Genomic DNA, 22,949 nt, shown 5'->3' with positions numbered 1-22,949 from the left:
TACGCGATAACATTTTTATGGTAAAAAGTAAGTAGTTCAAGAGAGGGCGGATCCGTTAACGTCATAGTACGTGCTATCAGCTCTTTCTACCTCACTTTTATACTATAACCGTTCAATCTATACGACCGCCATGTAAGTCAGGTCTGTTAACAGAGATCCAGTAGCTGATTTTTTTCTTATTTTTTTTTCTACTTTTCGCGAATCGTTATGTTATGGTAATAGGTAATCTTTAATTACAGAAAGTACATTGGACTATGGATAATGTACGAGTAAATCTCTCTGCTGCTTTTACCTTCATAGAAAATTAGTGTTTTCAAATAAGAAATGAGTTTTTCTCTTGAGATTAAGAAACATTTTTTCTCAATGATTTAATTTTTAAATAGAAAAATCATTTAAAAGAATCTGTTAAATTTAAATATTTATTTTTTACCTTAGTTATTATTGCATAGTTTTATTTAATTTTGCTTTTACTACTTCCTTGTACGAAGTAAAGGAAGTATTGTGATCGCGAAAATTTTCGGTTTACAGATTTCAACGGAAATATCTACATTGATCGTCCTTGAATACATTTTGACTAGTTTCGACGTGACGTTTGTGTGTATATACGTACATATGTGCCTCGCATAACTCAAAAACGATTAGCCGTAGGATGTTGAAATTATGGATTAGGGACTGTTGTAACATCTAGTTTTGCACCTCCCCTTTTGATTGCAATCGACTTGCCGAAAATGCCTAAAAAAGCCCAAAATCTAAAATATTTGAATTTTGTCATTTTTCTTAACTGCAGTAATTAGCCCTAATTGAAAGCTTTTCAACGATATGTCATAAGCGGTACTTGTTTTCACTGGTTCCACAGTTATAGCCAAATAAAACTTTTAATTAAAGGGGCAAATAGGTTCGAATTCGACTTCATTTACTTTTTTAACTTAAACATATTGATTTATTAATAATCATTAATGTGTGATTATAAAAAAAAATTACAATTAATAATAATTCAGTAATTACAACAAAAAAAAAAATTAAATATCAGAAGTTATTATGAAATAAAATTTTATGTGCTTTTAAAGTCTGTTGTAATTTAATATGTGGCGTACCAGGAAGTCATGTGGTGTCCAGATCAGATTTTTTTTAAACTGGTTTGAATTTGAAAAGTAATGTAACTTTCTTTATTGGAATGGATTTCACCGTATCATTTAAATACGCATATAATTTGAAATTAATTATTCATTGAGTTTTTTAAAGTTACACGACTATACAGTATTTCTCATAAGTAAAATTGTAATAGAATTTTGAGGAAAGAAAATATGGACTTAAACCAAAACAAATTAAAAAAGTAAATTAAATAAGTAACTTAGGCTTTAAATATAATTTGTAATGACGAACTTAATATTTTCAACTGACTTCGTACAGTGTACTGCCTGAATGATAAAGCAGTGAAAAGGAAAGGAGTTCTGCGGTGTTGTATAGTTGATATGCGTGCGCCCGCCCGTGTGTGTGTAGAATGAGGGTTTAGATTAGTGAGGTTGTAGTTTGCGCATAGTACAAACAAAGACAACTAGCTAAGAGCGCAGGACTAGTTACCCCTGTACTCTCAAACATTGAGAGCCTTTGGGGCATTTCTCGAGCTGTTAAGTTGAAGTTGTTCTTTCAGATTTTTTTATATTTAAATTGTTTATTTAATAATAAATAAAATTTAAAGAAAAATTCTAAGCAGGTAAAATATAGTCATTTAATTAAACGTAGAAAAGTTTTATCGATATTTCTAGATAATCGGACGTTCTCTCTCTCTATCACTCCTTTCTTTTTTCCTCTTCAGTATTTCATTTCTCGTTCAAATGATACGTAAAAAAACTGTGTTAATATTATTTTCGTATAGAAACCAATGGAATACAATAAAAATGTTGATTAATTTTACCCGATCTGATGGAATTTAGAATGTGTTTGTTCATTTGTTTGTGTCCATTTAACTCCAAAACTGTGACACTAATTTACATGAAAAGTACAGCAAAAGATTCGTTTTAATCGTATCATATTTTAAACATTTAATGTTTACACAGAAAAGTGAAGCAAGATGTATTATTATTAACTTGTTTTATTCGATTTGAAAGGCTGTTTCAAAATCATTAACCAGATAATACATTATCTGGTTTTAATGATTTTTACCTGCTATTTTGCAATGAATTTGCTATTTTGCGTTTGTCTGATTTTTTTTTTTTTAATTTGAAAGCCGCCATTTTGTTTCAATAAATTCTAGAAAATTGAAATTTTCGCAGAACATTTTTAAGACCTTCGTTAAAAGGTCTATAAAGTTTCAATAGAATCGGTGCGGGAATAGGCGAGTGATAGAAACCCAAACCGTAGTATATCTCTTAGTTGGGCACACGATATATAATTGTTGTGGGGGTTTTGTACATAATGCATTGTTTACCACAGAAAAAAGTACATTAATTTATTGTGTTGTATTACCTTCTTTTTATCTTATGTGGCAACCCACTGGGTTGGTCAAGTGGTGAACGCGTCTTCCCAAATCAGCTGATTTGGAAGTCGAGAGTTCCAGCCTTCAAGTCCTAGTAGAGTCAGTTATTTTTACACGGATTTTAGTACTAGATCGTGGATACCGGTCCACGATCTACGATCACTGTATAAACAATGATGTTCATTTCCTGTTATAACTTAAGTGAGAAGTTACCGCTAGAATTGGGTATCATCCGTCTACTTAGCACGTTGATGTAAAAAATATATTTATTTGTCATTAAATGATTATTATTTTTAGGAATGATTTTATCATTTTCAAGAGTAACTGTGCATTTTATGGAATGTTCTCTATAACAGTTTGGTTATAGCATTAAAAAGAAATGATAATTACAAATGGTTCTTAATGAAATGAAAGTATGTTATTACAGTTTTTACAAATAATTTATTTTTCCTTAAAAGTATTTGATTTAAATGCATGTGCATACTAAGTTAATTCAGTAATTGAAAACATTAACCATATAATTCAAATACATCCGATTTAAAAATTGAATCTATTGCATCCCTCTAATTATTATTATTTTGTTTTAATGATAATTTTCTCTTTATTGACGTAATTTTTGTTTTTTTTTTTTCTTTACAGGTAAGTGATTTTTCTTCCTCGCTCAGTTATTTACAAAAGGTAATTTAGTAATTTTTTTTATTTATTATTTATTTTTTTTTTAAAGTAAATGTATATTATTTATACTAATATTTTTTTTTTTTTTTTGTTTTACATAACTAAAATTTATTTCAGTCATTTTCTCATTAATTTTTTCTCATTTTTAATAGCGTTTTTCATTGAATCAGAAAAATCACAGTTTGCGTAATTGAGATTCATCTTATACGTAATTGTTACATAAATTTCTAAAAAACTGCATTTTAATAAAATTTCGGTGTTTTTTTTTTTTTTTTTTTTGTATTTTATGTCACTAAATTATATTATTGCTTTTTTATTTTTTAACTGCACATTAGCCTTATCAGCTACTCAGTTTTATCGATATTTCTCTAAATGAGGAATTAAATAAGTATTCATGTGTATATAAAACTATTGCTCTATGGTGTTGGTATGATTAACTTTTACTTATAATCATCTTCGTCATATGCGACGTGTTATATATGAATGAAAGTGCACACTCAGCGGATTACAGCTTAGAAAATACGTATGTGTCATCTGGGAGCGCTTCCAAATGTACCGTTTCAGTAACGTTAATTCTGAACTAAACTACAAACGGTATGTCGACGGTCGAAGCGGTAAATGCAAAGACTAGGTGGTCGGTCGCAGATGGGAGGACGCCATAGTACGAAGAGGGTGATAGAGGAAATAATGGTTTGTCATACGGCTGAGAGGTGGGATATGAAACATCCTCGGTGCAAATCGGATTTAGGATGGCAGGGGTGGTTGTCGACATCGTCTGAAAGGGGTGGGTGGCAGTCTGGAGTCTGGGTCAGGCAGACAGGGTTGCTGATGGCGCGGTAAAGAGAGGGAGTCCACGTGCAGGCCCCGGGTCAGCCCCATATCGACCCCGATGCTAAGGGTGGTGGAACGGGTCGTAGTAGTTGAAACCACCCTTTACTCATCCCACAGACGATCCCACCTCATTCAAAAACTCCTCATGCCCGTTTTGTTTACTTAGTTATCTGCATTTCTATGTAATAAAATACTTTGCTACACTCGGAACGTTGTCGGTGCTGTTGCATATATTTAAATACTTGTAAGCGTGTAGTGTACAACCCTTCAGATAAATCTAAATACTTCTGATTCGATTCTTACGAATAATAATTTTAAAAAATATTTCTCTCAAGATTAACATAGAACATCCTATTTCAATGTTACACTGCAGCCTCCCTCTTCCACCGCTTTTAAAATTTAAATCAAATAAATGTGTTCATACAAGGCTCAAAATTTGCCTAGATTTCATTCCTAATTGTAGGAAAACCGCATTTGCGCATGAACGAATTCTACACGCCCGTCTGTTCCTATTAGTAAGTTAATAGGCGTTTACTGATGAATTGATTAGTATTTCTCCTCCGTTTATTAGTGTTATTTTAAACAGCATTGCAATAATCAGTTTAAAAACAAATGTGTAATTTTCAAGTTTCCTCCTCTTAAGTAAAGGTCTGTCCGCTTTATATTCTATCTTGTAGTTAAATACTTTCTTTTTTTGGTCTTTGTGGGATTTTCCTCTTTATTCTCTTAATGTTTAAATTAATAATTTTGTAAATAAAGTTACCATAAGTTATTAATATCAATAAGTTATAATTTTCCGTTTATTATGCAATTTCGTTGATAATCTTTCTCGAAAGGTCCGCACTAACTCTTAAATTTTAAAACGTCATTACACAAGTAAATAAGAATTTAATGTTGGAACATGTGTACAATGCTTATCTAATTATGTGAAAAACATCAATTAAAAATTTCAGTAAACTTGTATATATTTTTCTGAATAGTTATTTATTCTGCTTACACCTACTTTAATTGTTTTTATTTCTTAAATATTTCTTGATTGTACTGTGTTTACTTTACCATCTTCTTTTAATTTCTGTTGTAAATATATATGTTAAATAGTTTGTTAAACAGTTAACGCGATTTATTTTGTATATTGTCCGACTATTTTCATTCGTTCGTTTAGAATGTCTGCGTTTGGATAAAGAAAAGATATTCTTAAACATAAATTGAACAAGTAAGCGACAAACGGAAGAATTTGTTTTAGTAAAACGTTCAGCAATTTATTGTTTATATGCACGCAAAAATCGAGTATAGTAAAAGAAATTAATCTGTAAAAATTAAGATTTTAAATAATTTTATATATTAATCTTCTTAATTGCGTTTTAAAAATTATCTCTTTAGTATTGTTAATGTTCCTACTACATATTATAGTAAGTTTAGATGTAAGTAGAATTTTTTTAATCCTATCAGGGGGATTTCAGACCAGAGTCCCGGTAGGGGATCCTTTTGGGGACTCCTCATTTGAGGCTAAGACACAGATAAGACCAAGACCCGGCGTTCGGCGTGGGGTTAAATGTTGCACCTTAGCTGGATCCGGAGTCCCCTTGCTGAGGGTTGGAGGCTGGTGCAATAAAAAATATCCAACCGGCGGGCCAACCTGCTTTGCCGGAAGTACAGCTGGTAGACGGGAAGGCCCGTTAGTGTTAAAGGACACTCCCCTGGGCTGAGTTATACTGAGCTGTGGGTCCGGCTCAGGGGAGGAGAAAAAGGATTCTTTTAATATATTATATTATATATAAACGAGATGTTTCCTTTTATCATGCTTAAAATTAAGTAAATTACATTAATTTTAAAATTCGTTTAATCAGTGCTAAGCAGAAGAGTGATCATAGTTTGTTATGGGCTGAGTAATACGATTGTTGAGCCGGCCTTAGGGGGGGTAGAACAAAAAAAAAGTTTGAATTTTATGATGGAAAGATATTAAAAGTATTACAATAAAATAAGTTTAATATAATTTACCTTCTAAATATCTAGAAATATTTTTTTCAGAAATATAAGTTTTTTTCCTATGATGCTGCATAAAGACTCTCTTCTAAAGCAGTTAAATAAGATTAGTACTGTATTTAATATATGTTGTTTTTCTTTCAATATAATGATGTTAAAACTGTATTTTTTAACTCTCATAAGTTGGTTAATTTGACTTGTTTTTTGTAAAATTTATATATTTTTCCTTAATATCTTTGTATGTGTATAAATTTAAATAATCGCGTTTGAAATATAACATGATATAACTAGGTTTAATCATTTATAATTGGTTTAATAGAATAGGGAAATTTGAAGGAGAAATGAAAATAAAAAACGGTTTAAAAGAATTTTAGTCTTATTATAAACAATAACTTAAGCAGATTATAAGTATTTTCACGTTAGAATAAATTAACACGCTATTTCAACTTTGATTGAACATTTAAAGTTAATCCAATTAAATTTTAAATAAATAAGTTATGTTTATTGCTTAAGAAAATCGATTCTCTCTCTTTGGAATTAAAAAAAGAAATCGAATAAATTTGTAAGTCAGTTATAATCTGATTTGTTTTCCTGTTACTGTTTTTTTCATATAAATTGTTTTCTTTAAATCAAATAAATCTTGATGTGAAATTCAAGAGTCTTATCTTACTAAACTGATTTACTCTCACAACTCCTTTTTTTTTCTTCATAAAAAAAATTATTTCATTTTCTATCACTCAGTGGTTGACACTGTCATGGCGGGGTTGTAGCGTTCCGTCTCATTCGGAGGTTCCGGTGAGATTTGATGTTTTTCACACTAATTTTAAAATGTCAATAATTTATTTTCTCTATAATCTTGCTTCAGGAAGCTCATCCAGCCGTAAAAATTCATTCACTTCCTACCCATCTAACTTAATAAAAGAAGAACTGGAAAAACTCAGCCGTTAGAAGGTGAAAAACCCTGTAGATATTATTCGTATTCTGAAGCGAATTAATTAATTTATTTTTATTAAAAAGATTTTGGTATTTAAAAGTTAAATACGGAATTTACTTTCACTGTAAATTATTAATTTGTCTATTGAAAATAAATGAGATTCTTATAATAATTGGGTTTTTGTTTCCTCTTTTTGCCTATAATATCTTAAAATTTAAGTATCGTTTTAATTTTTATTTACTTTTTATAGAGTTAGGAGAAGTTGAAGATACAGCATGTGTAATCATTTTTTTAACCAAGAAAGGTTAGAAAGTTCTTTTATAAACTATTTAAAACGTTCTGTGACCGGTAAATTTTTTCTTTATATCCGAAAACACCAACTTTTTTAAAAATACATGTACGGAAAAATATCTTTTATATTTTAATGACTTCAAGTTCAAGGTCTTTTGTTCGATTTCAGGAACAAGGTTTTTGCTATATTGAAAAAGGTGGGAGAGAATCGGTCCTTTATTTAGCATATGTTCTGATTAAAACTACGTTTTTTAATAAGGTAAAATTATTTATTTCTTACTGCATAAGTTGTGATGTCACTGATAATAGCTTTTTTATTAACAACGTTTACATATAACCGCTGGCGTAAAAATAGTTCGCGAAAAAAGTAACTAAATTGCTTTCTTATTTAATGTTCTATAATTAAATTCTTGCATGTTGAAGTAATGCTGTGGGTTTGAAAAAGATTGAAGAATTCACGTGTTATTCGTAGTTTTCATCCGCTTTTATTTGAGATTGAATCCAATAATAAAGTAAATGAATGTTTGTATTATTTCTTTTAAAAAAATGTTCAATTTAAAAAAAATTTTAACAAATGTTCTTTGTCGACAGAACTACCCATTCTTAGTGTTTTTTATTGGTTTAAACGCACTGAATTTTTTAGTATTAAAAGAATTTATGTAAATTAATAACTATTTCTATCCAAGTTTTAGACTTTTTTTTTTTTATAACTCCTTGGTCTTAAGAATAATTAATGTAGTGTGGTACGTCTCTGCCTAATGTTTTATTTCTATTAATATTTACAGTTTTAAAAAAATGTTCCTTTTCATGTTTGAATTCGGTTCTTTTAATCCATTATTGTAATTATTTGTTCTTAAATGTTTTGTAAATTAAGTAAAAAAAATTTATATGAAATCCATTTTCTTTATATTTCTAAGTTGATTTTTCTTTACATCTTGATAAATACAGTATTCAAGTCTACTCCTACGTAATACAGTTTTATTACAATTTTCTTTATTTTAGTATTCGGTTAACATGTTCGTTTTTTAATCATTTTCATAGAGGTATTACCTAAAAAAATGTTTTTTTTGTTTTTGTTTTTTTGATACACCGGATCATTAAAAAAAAACTTAATAAATTTAAAAGTATACAAAAATTTATTGAGATAACTAACATGAGATCTAAGGTTCAAATTCTAGTAAAGGCTTTTATACTTAAAAGCTACTTTTATACAAATTTGAATACTAGATTATGGATACCGGTGTTCTTTGGTGGTTGGATTTCAATTAACCACACATCTCAGGATAACCACACATCTCAGGAATGGTTGTCCTGAGATTGTACAAGACTACACTTCATTTACATTCATACTTATCATCCTCTGAAGTAATATCTTAACGATGGTTCTGGAAGATAAAGAGAAAACGGAAAGATAAATAACATATTAGTTTAAGGTCTCATTTCATAGCAAAATACATCAAGTTTTGACTTACGTAGTTCATTAGTGCCGAATTCAGCTACCAGGTCGGTGGGTTGGTCGTGAAGGTCCAATTACATAACCACCTCATTCCCTAGATTTTATCCCGCTAGTCATTTTCTTGTGAGGTTTCATTAAAGATCGTGTTTGTGTTCCACCTTTGCCTTCTGATCTTGTTGAGCTAAGACTTGGAATTAACGCCACAGCTACATAAGTAACGACTTTCTGGCTACAATCTGGAATCAAATCGGCTTTCGGTGGTATATACGTCGCATTACCGAACCAAAGTGAATGTTGTGGTAACAAAATTGATGTGTCTTTTCTATGTAATGAGACCTCAACCGAATCTGTAAGTTATGTCAATAAATTTTTATATGCTTTTAAAATTGTGAAGTCCTTTTTGAATCACCCAACATTCTATAATGTTGGGTGATTCAAGTTCATGGAATCACCCAACATTAAAAAAAAAACGTGTGTTTTCTCTTTGCTTTCCCTTTTTGACATGGAATTAGAAAGATCTATTGAAATGCACACATAAGATAGATTTTACTAATATTATTTTTCACTATAAAACCAAAGCTTTTTAAAGATTGTAAATATTCAAATGAGTACTATTACTATTGCTGATAATGAAACTATTGCTACTGATATATTTTAATGAAGAATACTTCAATGTAGGGTGATGCTGCTGATAAATCTTGGTTTGTCCTAAGTTTTTCTACGTATCAGAATCCTGTTTACTGGAATATATGATTTTTAAATTTACTGAAAAATTTATCTCTAATACAGTCTACTAATAATATTTAAGTTTCGTCTCATTTTTTATTTATTTTTTTTTTAATCCATTTTCTAGAAAGAAGCGAATGTTTCGAAAATTTTACTGTTAAGAATAAAATTTTCTCGAACTGTCATTCCTATTAACTTCTTTCGTACGAAAAAAAAAATATTTTAATTTATAATTTTTCTAACTCATATTTTGTGATATCCCCTTCAACTGAAACATACTTTTTAACGTTACTGTCTTAAAATAATAAAATATAATTTTTTAATCCCTCCCTCGTTTGCTAATAAAGTATCAGATTAAATTTAATTATTTTATGTTTGTATACAATTTTCTCGATATTACATAGTTTTTAAAATAAAAATAAAAGTATTAATTTATCTTCGAAAGGTATAAATTTATTCTGCGAATATTTAACGTAGTATTAACGAAATGAAGCATCGTGTTTTCATAAATTTAGATTAGCTATGCGGGTTGCATACTTTCGCCCATAGATAACAGTTTAAAAAAAGAAGTTTATAACGAAGCACGCTTTATTACTACTAACATCATTATTATTATTATTACTCCTATTTAAATTGAAAAATAGAACACGTGCAGTAACTTTTTCCTTTCTGTAAATGAAAACAATTTAGTTGTCTTCTAAATTAATTCCGTTTGAAGGCATTCCGTAGTCTTTATTTCGTTTCATATATTCTCGTTGATAATAAATGAACAGAAGAATTATTGTAATTGGGAGTCATCTGAATATAAATGAATAAACAATGAGATGATATGTCTACTTGTATTTCCCGGCGCGCGTGTTTGTTATCTTTTAAAATTTACTGAAATATATACGTTGTATGTGTTATGCTGTTAATATTTATGTATTTTTGTAACATTCTTTATATTATTTACACAGAATGATTCCAGATTGCACGACAACCTCTTTTTGACAAAATGTTTTCGTGTTTTACCCCGCCCAGTTTTTCTTAAAGCCAAAATAAGATAGAGGTCTGGGTCTTCATTCAGTTCCTTAGATCATAAACCGTAAGAAAAACCAAATTTACCCTTCGATATGTATCCCAAGAATTTTAGTTCTGTTTATTTCATACAGGAAACAGACAGCAGAGATAAATATTTTGCGAACCGAAACTCTCTAACGAACCATTTTCTGACCTATGTTCATATGATTTTGTTTTCTTATTTTTGGCTATAAAATCATCTCCCGAGAGATTAGGGTGCAATTTGGAATCACTCTGTATATGTATATATACATTTATTACATCATATTTCATTACATTTATACATCCGTATCTCAATTAAATATAAGCGGATAATATTTGTATTTAATTTAAATATCAATTTATATTTAATTTTATGTTCTAGTCAAATTATATCCATTAAAAATAATTTTTATAGTGTTATATTATTAGATCGATATACTAATAATATTCAAAACACTCGAAAAATTGTACAGCAAGTGGTTTTATTTTCGATAAAAAATGTTTAAATTCTCTCTATTTTATTTACTGTTATTAAATAAATATTACCATCAATCCGATACATGAATTTAAAAATTTTAGTGAGATAAAAGGAAATGTTATATGTGTTATTTTTCAAAGCAAAACATTAACAAAAATAAAAAAATGAGAAAAAAAATATTTTATTAAAATTAAAAAAAAACTACATTATTGTGCCGGGTAATTTTTAATAAAACGTTGTTGTGTAATAAAAACATATGTATTTATTGATTTTGAGAAAGGGAGAATAATGTTAGCGAAAGTCTAAAAATAATCTAGAATACGTAGATAATGAACATATAACTTTTTTTTTTTTTATTGAAAAGTTGTGATTAAAAAGATTTATATAAAATTCTTGGAATAGAATATGTTTACGGTTCCTCAATGATAAACTTAGTCGTTAAGATGATTATAATTTTCAATACTACTATAGATTTTCTAAAAAAAAACTCGTTACTTATTCATTTAAGGAATGTACCTGTAACTTTGTTATTTTTGAATCACTAGGCCAGATTATGTTAAAAAGAATCCAAATTTGTATTTAGAGAATTATAACGTGGTTTTTATTAATATTGAGGAAGTTTGTGATTGGTTCAAATTTATAGGAAATTAAATATTGTTCATATAAGCATCTTAAAAATAACAAGTGTTCTCTCGTTGTTTTCTCTTTTTGATAAGGAGTCAGAAAGATCTATTGAAATGCACACATAAGATAAAAACGAAAAATCAAAATCTGTAAAAGTGTATTGTTAATAAATATTTAACCTATACCCTAATACTTCAGAGTATTTCTAGAACTTTCTAGGAGCATTTCAGATGTTTCTTTAATATTTGATTATTGTAATGTTTTAATAATATCGTACAAATCTTCCAGGAATAATTCAGCAGTTTCAGTATATTAGAATACTCCTAGTACACTTAAATGCCCCGTTTTTTTTTTTCAGAATTAAACAGCATCTAATTTTTTTAAGTATGTGTTTGGTAATTGATACTTTCAAGTAGTAATATACAGGTGTTTCTAAAATGGTGGGCTGGCTATACTTTTTCGAATTCTACTTGTAAAACTAAATAAACAAAAAATATCCTTATGAAAAATGGAAATTTCTCCTTCGTATTCTCCCCCCTTTCCCCCCTTTCCGCCATTTTTTTATTTTTTTTTTATATAAAAATTTATATTTCAAGTTCGGTTTGACGAATCACATAAATTTGGTAAGCATCTTGGTAATAAAGTTTTAAATTTAGCAAAAAATCAGGACCAAATTCCTTCGCAAATTACAAAATGGCGGCCATGTTTATTTTTCAATCTGTTATATCTCCATAAATATTAGTTTTATCAAAATTTATGTTATTTGTTATAACAAAATAATATTTTATTTTTTAAAGTCGGTTAAATAGTCGAGTTATGGGAGAAAATATTGTAATTTTTTGTCATAATTATTAGGGTCTATTATTTTGAGAAAATTATTACTTTATTTGATACTAATTTACAATACTAGAATTAACAATAAATAAAAAAAAATCAATATTTAATCGAATTGAACGTAAGTTGACATGAAAACAAACATATAATTACAATATCAATTTTCTGCCATAACTCGGTTATTCACACGGTTAATCGATTTAAAAAAATAAAATGTCTTTTTTTCAAAATAAAAGGCTTAATATTTTAGCAAATTATACATTATAACGGATTTAAAAATAAACATAGTCGCCATTATGTAATTTGCGAAGGTATTTAAGCCCTGATTTTTTTCTCATTTTAAAGACGCTTACCAAATATTAATGTGATCCGTCTATCCGAACTTGAGATGTAAAAATTTATTTAAAAATAACAAAACGGCGGGCAGGGGGAGAACGAAGGAGAAATTGTTATTTTTCCTAAGGATATTTTCTATTTAGTTTTACAAGCAGAATCCGAAACAGTATAGCCAGCCTACCATTTTAGAAACATTCTGTATATTGTTGCTTAAGCAATGTCTAAACATCTAATTAAAACGTACTGAATAAGTAAACAGTAAAGGGTTTTAAAATTTCGTATACATATCCAGATGAATTTTCAGTTCCTTTCTTTTTCCTGTTTAGCCTCCGGTAACTACCGTTTAGATAATTCTTCAGAGGATGAATGAGGATGATATGTATGAGTGTAAATGAAGTGTAGTCTTGTACATTCTCAGTTCGACCATTCCTGCGATGTGTGGTTAATTGAAACCCAACCCCACCAAAGAACACCGGTATCCACGATCTAGTATTCAAATCCATGTAAAAATATCTGGCTTTACTAGGACTTGAACGCTGTAACTCTCGACTTCCAAATCAACTGATTTGGGAAGACGCGTTAACCACTAGACCAACCCGGTGGGTTGAATTTTCAGTTCCAGAGAGAGTTAAATATACGCGCTCTATTTCATCAATACCTTTAATTCTACAGTGAAATAAAATTAATGACTAAATCTAGAAATCTTATGTTACCAAAGGAGGGTATGGTGTTTACTAAAAAGAGGGAATGTTTACGTTATAATTTAAACGCCCTCAAAATAGAATTTAAATTTTAATATATCGTTAATTTCTTTAAAATTCTGCTTTTTATCATGATTAGAACCACATTAATATTGTCGCCAACAACTTAAAGAATTAATAATTTTGGCTTCGATTATTATTAATAAACCATTTTTTCAGGTGTCTTTTTTTTATCTTGCCGAATTCGTGTAGTATTTCCCAAGGTCATAATATTAAAATTAAAAATTTTTTTCATATACCATTTACCATGCAATTGAATACGCCAAAATAAAAAATAATTAGATTAGTAATAATTTTTGAATGAAATTTTTTTATCCCTGTAAGAAAAGTAAGGGTAGTAAATTCATTATTTACTCATAGTTTTTTTTTAAAAATGTCTGTTGCTTCACATTTCGAAAAATGTCTGAATTTTCAATTCTTTTTTTGTTATTAATTCCTTACTAAAGTTCCTTAGTAGTTTTTTTTTTTTTTTTCAGTTGATGTAAGGAGACGATTTTTAAAGAAAATATTAGATGAACATAGACGATTTGAAGTTTTTTTTAAATTTATCTTCATTAAATTGTTGTAGCATAATATATTCCCAATACAGTGTACCGGTACCAAGATGTACCGTAATTTTATTAGAGTTAAGCTGAACGACATCTGTCACCGCATTATTTTGTATTACTATATTTATTTTGTATCCTAAAATCAGTATTTATTTTAATTGATTATATTTTTATCCTTGATTAAATTATCTTAGTTTTATGAACATTAGTGGACGCGGCAAATTCCGCTGTATTACAGTCTACTTGCTACCGTACCCAACTTGCACGGCGCCGAACTCTTTATAAAGCAGGAAAATATCGCCTAGTAACCATACTCGTCTACAGTATGTCAGATTTTCCAAAATATTCGGAGGTTGTATAAAAACTATTGATTGGTTGGCTACCTTAAGATAGTCTGGATGAATCTTTTTCAGTTGTAACAGGCAGTGGAGAACTATTTTATATTTATTGCAACTGAAATACGTCTGCGTGCATATGCGGCCGCACGCTTTGGGATAGTCTACTTGGTATGTATGAAAAAATAAAAACTAAATGAAATTTTAAAAGAACTCAATTCGAAAATAAACTCTAATGAAATGATTTAGTTACAATTTTACAGTCCAATAAGGAATCAGTAGTTATGATAATTACGGAAAAACAAGTTGGGAAGATAAAATCTCGTATCATAATAGACACATACAATAAATACATTAAAACTCCGGTTTATCTGAACCAGACGGAACCGAATGAATAAAAGTCCGAGTAGTTTTTAAATCTCATATAGCTATTAAGATTACATAATAAATATGAAATGTAACGTACAAAACTTTATTAGAAATCATATTTTTTATTATTATTATTTTCTTTTATGACCTCATAACTTGTCTCTCTTTTATCATTTTAGTCATCCATTAGTCAGTCTCTGTGATTACACGAGTCATTACCGGCATCTCTTCGATGGGACTGTTTGGGCCTTGCGGTCCCCCGAGTACTTTTTCATACGTTCTGATTTTTATGCCCTTTCTAGTGTTTAAAATGTTCGTGTTGTGGGTTTTTTTCTTCTTATGATTGAAGCTATTGTTTTTGTTCTTGATTTTCTTGTTTAAGTTTATCTTATCCGTGGTGTTTTCTGGTGTAACACCAATTTCCTTCAGATCCTCTCTTATTTCTCTGATCCATCTGCATCCTATCTTGCTGTTTTTCGAGGCGAGATTGCATTGCACTAGCTGTATTAGACGTCTTGAATCTTGCATCTTCATGGTATGTCCAAAGAATCCTAGTCTCCTCTTACGCATGGTATGAATGACGGGTTCTATCTCTTTGTACACGACTTTGTTGGACACACTCCACCACTGCTCGTCTTTCTGGTACTTTTTATTGATGTAGGTTCTTCCAATTCTTCTTTCGATTTTCTCTGGCCTGTCTGTCTGTGATTGTTCAGGTGGAAGAATGTTTCAGCTGCATAAATGGCTTCTGGTTTTATAACTGCGTTTTAGTGTCTTATTTTTTCGTTTATTGATAGATATTTTTTATTTTAAGTGTACCAGGTTAACTTTTGAGCTTTAGCTAGTTTGATTCTTCTTTGGATCGAGTTTTTTCGTTTCGGTTGTTTTTTATTATTTATCCAAGATACTTAAATTGAGTTACTATTTTGATTTTATTACAGTTTATGTTTAATTCTTTTATAGTGTTGCTTTTTGAGGCGTAATTTCTGTGTTTTCGAGTGATATTTTGAGGCCAATTTTATTTGCAATGTTTTGAATTTCTAATATCTGCGAGTTAGCTCCGTCGATGTAATTAGCCAGCTGTGCCAAGTCGTCGGCGAAACCAAGACTGTTTGTTTTGTTTTTTCGGCCTATTTTTACTTTTGGGGGAATTTTTTGAGCCATTCCCTCATTATCATTTCTAGAGCGCAGTTAAATAATCGCGGCGAGAGCCCATCGCCTTGACACAGTCCTTTTTTGATCTCAAACGGTTCGAGAGCTCGCTTCTGAATTTTACTTTCGACTTAGTGTTTGTGAGGGTCAGTTTTATCATGTTTATTAATTTGGTATGTAGTCCGAGGTGTCTCAGAATTTCTAGGATAGATTCTCTGTGGATGCAGTCATAAGCTTTCTTGAAATCTACAAATGTTATCACCTGTCTCTGTTTCTTTTCCTGTTGTAACGCATTATTCGCTTGAGACTCATGATCTGATCTGGACAGCTCCTCCAGGGTTGAAACTTCCCTGGTATTCTCCTAGTTCTTTCTCGAGTTGTGAACCGATCCTGTTGAGGATAATCCTTTTTTTTGGAGGCTCACCACAGGTGATCCTTTGACAGTCAACCGTGAAAGGTCTTTTAAGGAATCATATATATAAATTAAATTCAAACTCTACATTAGATTAATTTTTAAGAATAAAAGTTTATAATACCGTCACTAAATAACTCACATTTACTCGAACGAGGAAAGAGGGATGGATATGATGTACTATTGCTTTTGTGGCTTGCTAAAAACCTTACGGTTGTATATAAACACAACTTATCTAACGTCTAACTTTTTAATCTATATACTTTAATCTACTCATGAGCAAATATGAAAATAAATTTTCTAGAGTGTATTTCATAATAACTATATTAAAATTAAAAAATCAGAATAAAATTTTAAATAGAAAATGGGCTTATGAAGTTTTCTACTAAACAAAACATGTTTATATTTGAATTATAAGAGATCGAATCGATCTGGAAAATCCATATGTATGAATGAATAGGATCCGGATGAACGCGATTACACTTTGAATTTTTGGGAAACTTGTATATTCCACAGCCTTTGACCACCTTCGATACATATAAAATAAGCCTTTTTCCACCATCGTATAACACAATCTGAAATTTTGTTTTTCTATTAAAATGCTTGAATTACAAATTCAAAAAAATATAATCTATCGTAATTAGCTTGTCGATGTTATAATTCCGTATAAATTAATTTCCATAAATTAAAATTAAAATCTATAGATTTTTATTTTTTTTATTTTTTTATTTCTGCAACGTGACAATAATAATCTAACTTGGACTAATTAAAAAACAGAGATACATTGAACTGTACATATATATGATTCTCAGAATAGACCAGACGTCTAGAGTCTAGCGTAGTAAAAGAAAGTACTGCAGTATACAGTTGAATAATACGTTATTCTGAGATTTGTTTACTAATTCAAGTTAAATTTTTTCTCTTATTCTTATAACAACTTATTTTAATTAATCTAAACCGCAAGACCCAACCATTTGTTCTATATCTAAAGTGATATATTTAAAAGAGAGTCGAGTTAGTAGTAGTATTTATTTTCTCATCAACAGTTTAGATGACAAATCCAATGTTTATCTGTTGCGTTCTGTTAGAAACCTCGTTAAAATTGAAGTAAATGACTCGTTCTTATGTTTTTCCCCCACACTTAAGTAAACAACTGGATAACTAATGATATGCAGTAAAAAGACCGTAACTTTTACTTTTAGAATACAACGTTTTTCTTAAATTAAATAAACCTTAATTTATTAATAACAATAGTATTATTATAATTTTGCGAGATTGTAAGTTAATTTAAGTAGGAATCTTGTTTAAATTCATTTTGAGTAATTATTTTCTGGTGTATACATTAATCAGCAAAAAGTGTAAGAAATATAAAAAAATATCTCAACAAGAAAAAAAGTATATTTTTTATACTGTAGATTATCGAAAAAATATAAATCTCGCTGTTCTATTATTGTTATAACATCACCCCTTGGCGACAGAGAGTAATAACTAACAGTATAGTATTTTCTTGAGCGATTTTTCAATACATCCTCAAAGGATCATCTTTATAGATTGATTTAAAAAAAAAAGAAATCTGACAACAAAGATGTTATACTTTCCTGGTATTGGTTATTTCTTCTTCTATAGTGGAAAAATAATGATACATGAAAAAAGTTTAAAAAATCTCCGTGGCGGAGTGGTAACGTCTCGGCCTTTCATCCAGAATCCCAGTCAGGCATGGTATTTTTCATTCCCTACAAAATTCCATTTCCATATAACGCGCACAAGCTTCTAGCTTTTTTGGCGATATCAACTAGTAAAAAATAAAAAAAATCGATATTTTTTAATTTTTTTCTGCTCCCCACCACCAAAATCATCTTCCAAGAAGATTTGTTGATTTATCTACATTTACTGGAAGAAAATAAAAAAATTCCAGTGAATGTTGTACAGTAAAAGTTAAAATAAACTAAAAAAAGTTTTGAAAAATTAAAAAATCTATATTTTTAAAATTAAAATTGACATTCTCAATTATGCTCCCGAAATATTTTTTCGGGGCCACTTTTACTACTACTACGCTTTTTTTTTGTTAAAAAGGTGGAGGAACCCCATTTACAGGCGCCCAAGCAGTGTCGGACTTGCTAACAGGTTCCGCAAGATGATATTAGGTGTGTATTGTATTCCTGCGCACTATCGACTAAAACTCCACCCCTGGCTACCCATTTCCTGGTACAGCTGGTGTGAATTTTATCTGTAAGGGGGTAAAATGCCCATACACATAATCAAACACCACTCAGATAGTCACACACACAAACAAGATCACATAAGGCAAAAGCGCACCACACACGCAACACAACTTAACAGCAACCACAAACTTCACACGTCACTACATATCACAAGTCACAACCATCCCCTTAACAACACATTCGTCAAAACTCACTCAGCATACAACAGCGACACAATCGCATACCATGCCCACATACACACACACACATACACACACACTGTCGCATCATAGACACATCCCTCAACAACACCTACACTCATAAACAGTTACTGACGTGCAACATGCTTACCACATACCACTTACCACAAGCCACCATCGGACGTATAAGAGGAGTGCCCCGAGCCTCATCACACCCAGGCGACCCTCAAACGTACAGGGGACCTACTTGACTTTCAGCCGAGAGCCTGTCTTCCCAAATGCCCTCCGACGACTCCTTCTTCGCCAGCTCCTGTGGGAATCCTCCCAGGCGTAGAGCTCCTGCATCACCTTTCTGGCCAACATTGCTAGGGCTGTCCAATTTCTTGCATTCTCAAGCATGATCCGTTGCACTTCCTCAGGTGAAAACAAACCTCTTCTGCCTATTGCTTCACTCATATGATCCTCGAATCTAGGTCAACTGATAAAAACGTAGCATGCTGTCTCATCCACACTTACAAACCGGAAAACATGGGGAGTAGTGAAGTCCAAACCTATAAAGGCACTCTCTAAATCCCCTAATTACTACTATGCTTAGGAAGACATAAAAAAATTAAAAATATGCAACAAATGAAAAGATAGCTTGTTCGATTTTTGGGAAGGGGAGAATTAGGGATTTTTTTTTTTTAATGGTAAGAAGCATGTACACATGTACTAAGCCTAATTAATATGAAGTGGGATTGATTATATTTGAAAAATTTTGAGAAAATTGACCCCAAATAAATTACCTAACACACCGTGGAGATATTGACTCCAAAATTTTACTAATAAATGGCTTCATATACACGAGTCTCTGTATCAGATTTCATCAAAATGGATGTATCCAATCAAAAGTTATTAAGCTCAAACACACCAACACACACGTCCATTCTTACGTAAGTACGTACGAACATTATCCCGTCCTTTTCTTGTTTTTAGAGGTCCCTGGATCATGAAACGTTGAATAATGAAAAAGCCCATTTTACTGAATTCCATACTTCTTGCATCATATTCTAGAGCTATGATTTCAGGAAAGTAAAATTTATTTTACTAAAATAAATATTTTCGAAATTATGTTGTATTATAGCAACTATTTAATAAATTACGTGTAATTTTCTTTCTTAAAAATTTATTTTGAAGAAAAATTAGACTTACTGCAAAATTTTACGAGTTGAGTACCAATTTTATTTTCCTTAAAGATAAACAAAAAATATATCTGAAATGTGTCAAATAAATGTTATTTGTTTCGTTGTGAACACTATTAATAAAATATCTTGTGTTTGTAAGGAAACGAAAGGCGAAATTTTTCTTCTTTTCTCCAGGAAAATAAGAAAATAAAAGAGAATATGAGATAAAACAAAACAACAGAAGAGAGTAACCGTTAAGAACGGTAACTACTATCGAAAATGAATTAATGTTGTTTGGAATGCGAGAATATCAATAATTTTTCATCACATTATTTTTTTGTTTTCTAGGCAACATAAATTAGTTTAGTTTATTTGTTATCGTAATGAAGTATTAAAACTATGTTTTGTCAATAAATTTGTTTCGTGTTAAAAAAAATGTTAATTTTGTAAAAAAATAAATAAAATTAGAAACTAAATCAAAGAAAATTGCTTCAGAAAAAAGATTTTTTATTTTATTTGTTTGTATAGCTGTATCACCCGTCTTAAAAAACAGAATGATTTGTTGTTTTTTTTTTTACCATTAACCGTTTACCGCTAATTATTTTTACAAATATAAATTAATTTGGAAAGAATAAAATTGTTTATATAATTAGGTGCGTGCGGTTTCACTATTTGATGAAAGGTTTATACATAAAACATATAATATTCTCGGTAACAGGAAAGAACAGATTGGCGCTAGGCATTGGTATTTTGTAGAGATACTCCAGGATGGCGTTACATTGCGTGCAGTGAACACTACATCATTACTTAGTAACTTAAAATATTCATTTCTCTTTTTTTTAAATATTATTTTGAACCTAGTTACAATCAGATCATTTTATTTACCTTCTTTAAAAAAAAATTCCACTATTTTTAACGTTTCTTTTTAACGAAATTCATATCAAAAATAAATATCATTTCTTACAATGGTATCCAAAAAACGTTTTGTTGTATGAGACTTCCATACCATAATAAATTTTGAACCTGATTATTATGAGTTGTAATCTTGCTGCAAACTTCGCTTAATCCTATCTGAGGTCTACTTCAAATTTTCAAACTTTATTTAGAATTTTTTGAAATTAAAGATTCAAAATTAATAATTTGAAATTTATGTAATTTATAATTAAAAAAGCATTTGTTGTATCTTTTATTATAACATTTTGGTAATAATATTATTCTTTAATTGCGTAAAGAATTATTTTTTTACTTTTAAAAAATTATGGTAAAATTATGGCTATTCCATGGTAAACCCATTAGAAAGATGAAGAACAAGAAAATTAATTATAAAAATTATATTTAAAAATTAAATAATTATATAAAAATACAAAAATAAAAGATTATAACTTTTCTGTATGGAATTTGTGTATACATCAGTTAAATTGAACTTTGCTACAGCTCAATTTTATTTATTTAATATTCATAGTACATTGAAAAAGTAAGAATTACATAAAAATTTTCTTATGTAAACAAAACTTAACACGATATAATACTAAAAAATGATTATTGTTCTAGAAATTAAAAACACGATAAGCCCTCTACAGTTGAATGTTCAAATAGTGGTCCATATGCCAGATAGGAGAATAAATCTTTGTGCCTAGCATTGTAATTGTGTAAGGAATATTATTATAAATAAATTTAGTTAAGTTCGCTTTAATATTAGGCATACCGAATAGTAATAAAAATAAAGAACAGAGTAAAACAAGTATTTACCTTTTTAAATATATATTTAATATTTTTAATTTATATTTTCCTGTAGTTATCTATTTATAAGAATCCCATAATTTTTATTCCTCCCATGAATCGAGAAATTTAATTTTTTTATCTTACGACTGTCAGTTGAATCACCCCAAAATAATTACTAATTACAACCTGAAATTAAAAATACTTTTTAGCTTTTAGATAAACAACTGTTTGTTAAAAAAGTGTTGCCAGAATTGATATTTATAAAATAATTACAACTGTATTTACGTTCATACTGAGGGCTTTTAACATGTTTGTGAATTAGGAAATTTGTTTAAATTTGAAGAAATGCTTTAAAATTTCAGTCCGTACGCTGAATGATATTCATTTTTTGGGACAACTTTTTTCCCCTAATTTTATCGATTTATTTATTTTAGATCTATGTATTTATCGACGTACTTTAAAAATATTAATTTCGCAGATCTTCCGACATTTTGATTTAAAAAAAGAAGAGAAATCCGAAGTAATAAAGATTTACTGCATATTTATTATGTTTTCCTATAAAATTGTTTCGGACTATGTTTTTTAATAGGTCGTAAAAATTACGCTTTAGATTGGTTATACAATGAAATGTAATTTTCATCTACATGAAAATATTTTTGTTTTTGTTTTTATAACATTAAAAAAAATGTTTTAAATAAAAGTTTTTAATTGATAAAATATTATTTTTGGTTGTCATTTTTTAATGATTTCTTGAATGATCTTCGATTTGTGATAATAATTTTCACATAATATACTTTTTTTTTGCGTGTGTGAAAATGCCATGCCTCTCCGGGATTCGAACCCGGGACCTCCGGACGAAAGGCCGAGACGCTACCATCGTGTCACGGAAGCCGGCTAATAAATAACGCGCTGACTGTAACACCACGTGTTAAAAAAGAAATATATATAATATATAATACGAACATAAATATAATTTATTTGGGAATCATGAAATTTTTGGTAATTACTAGCAATCCTGCTAATGTTGTTTATTTTTGACATAATTAAATTACAGATTGTGAGTATACAGATGGAAAAATTTCTATATAAGTGTGTACCTTTAAAAACTTGATTAAATCCTGTTCATAACGCAAATATAAAATACAAACAATTAAATAAACAAAATTTTTAAAAAGACTTCGTAAATAGTAACATAGAAACAAACCTTGAAATACCAACAAATTACTCAAACTTCGATTATTAGACATACGAGTATATTAGAAATTGCAAAACGATATTAAGTTGTCTTAAATTATTTCAATCAGTATTATCATTACTGACATAAATTGACTCGGTTGTGTCAAGATTTTATGAAAGATTATAAAATTGAATAATTAGTTATAAAGTTATTAGTCATCGTAT

General features: G+C 29.5%; 1 protein-coding gene across 2 annotated transcripts in view; it reads left to right on the top strand.

The window, feature by feature from the left end:
• Positions 1-22,949, top strand: part of LOC142326787 (uncharacterized) — a 355,257-nt gene that overhangs the window by 120,750 nt on the left and 211,558 nt on the right. The window lies entirely within an intron of this gene.

Source organism: Lycorma delicatula, chromosome 6 (genome assembly GCF_047948215.1).
Source record: "Lycorma delicatula isolate Av1 chromosome 6, ASM4794821v1, whole genome shotgun sequence".
In the NCBI taxonomy this organism is placed as follows: domain Eukaryota; kingdom Metazoa; phylum Arthropoda; class Insecta; order Hemiptera; family Fulgoridae; genus Lycorma; species Lycorma delicatula.
This window is presented reverse-complemented; position numbering and strand designations above follow the sequence as displayed.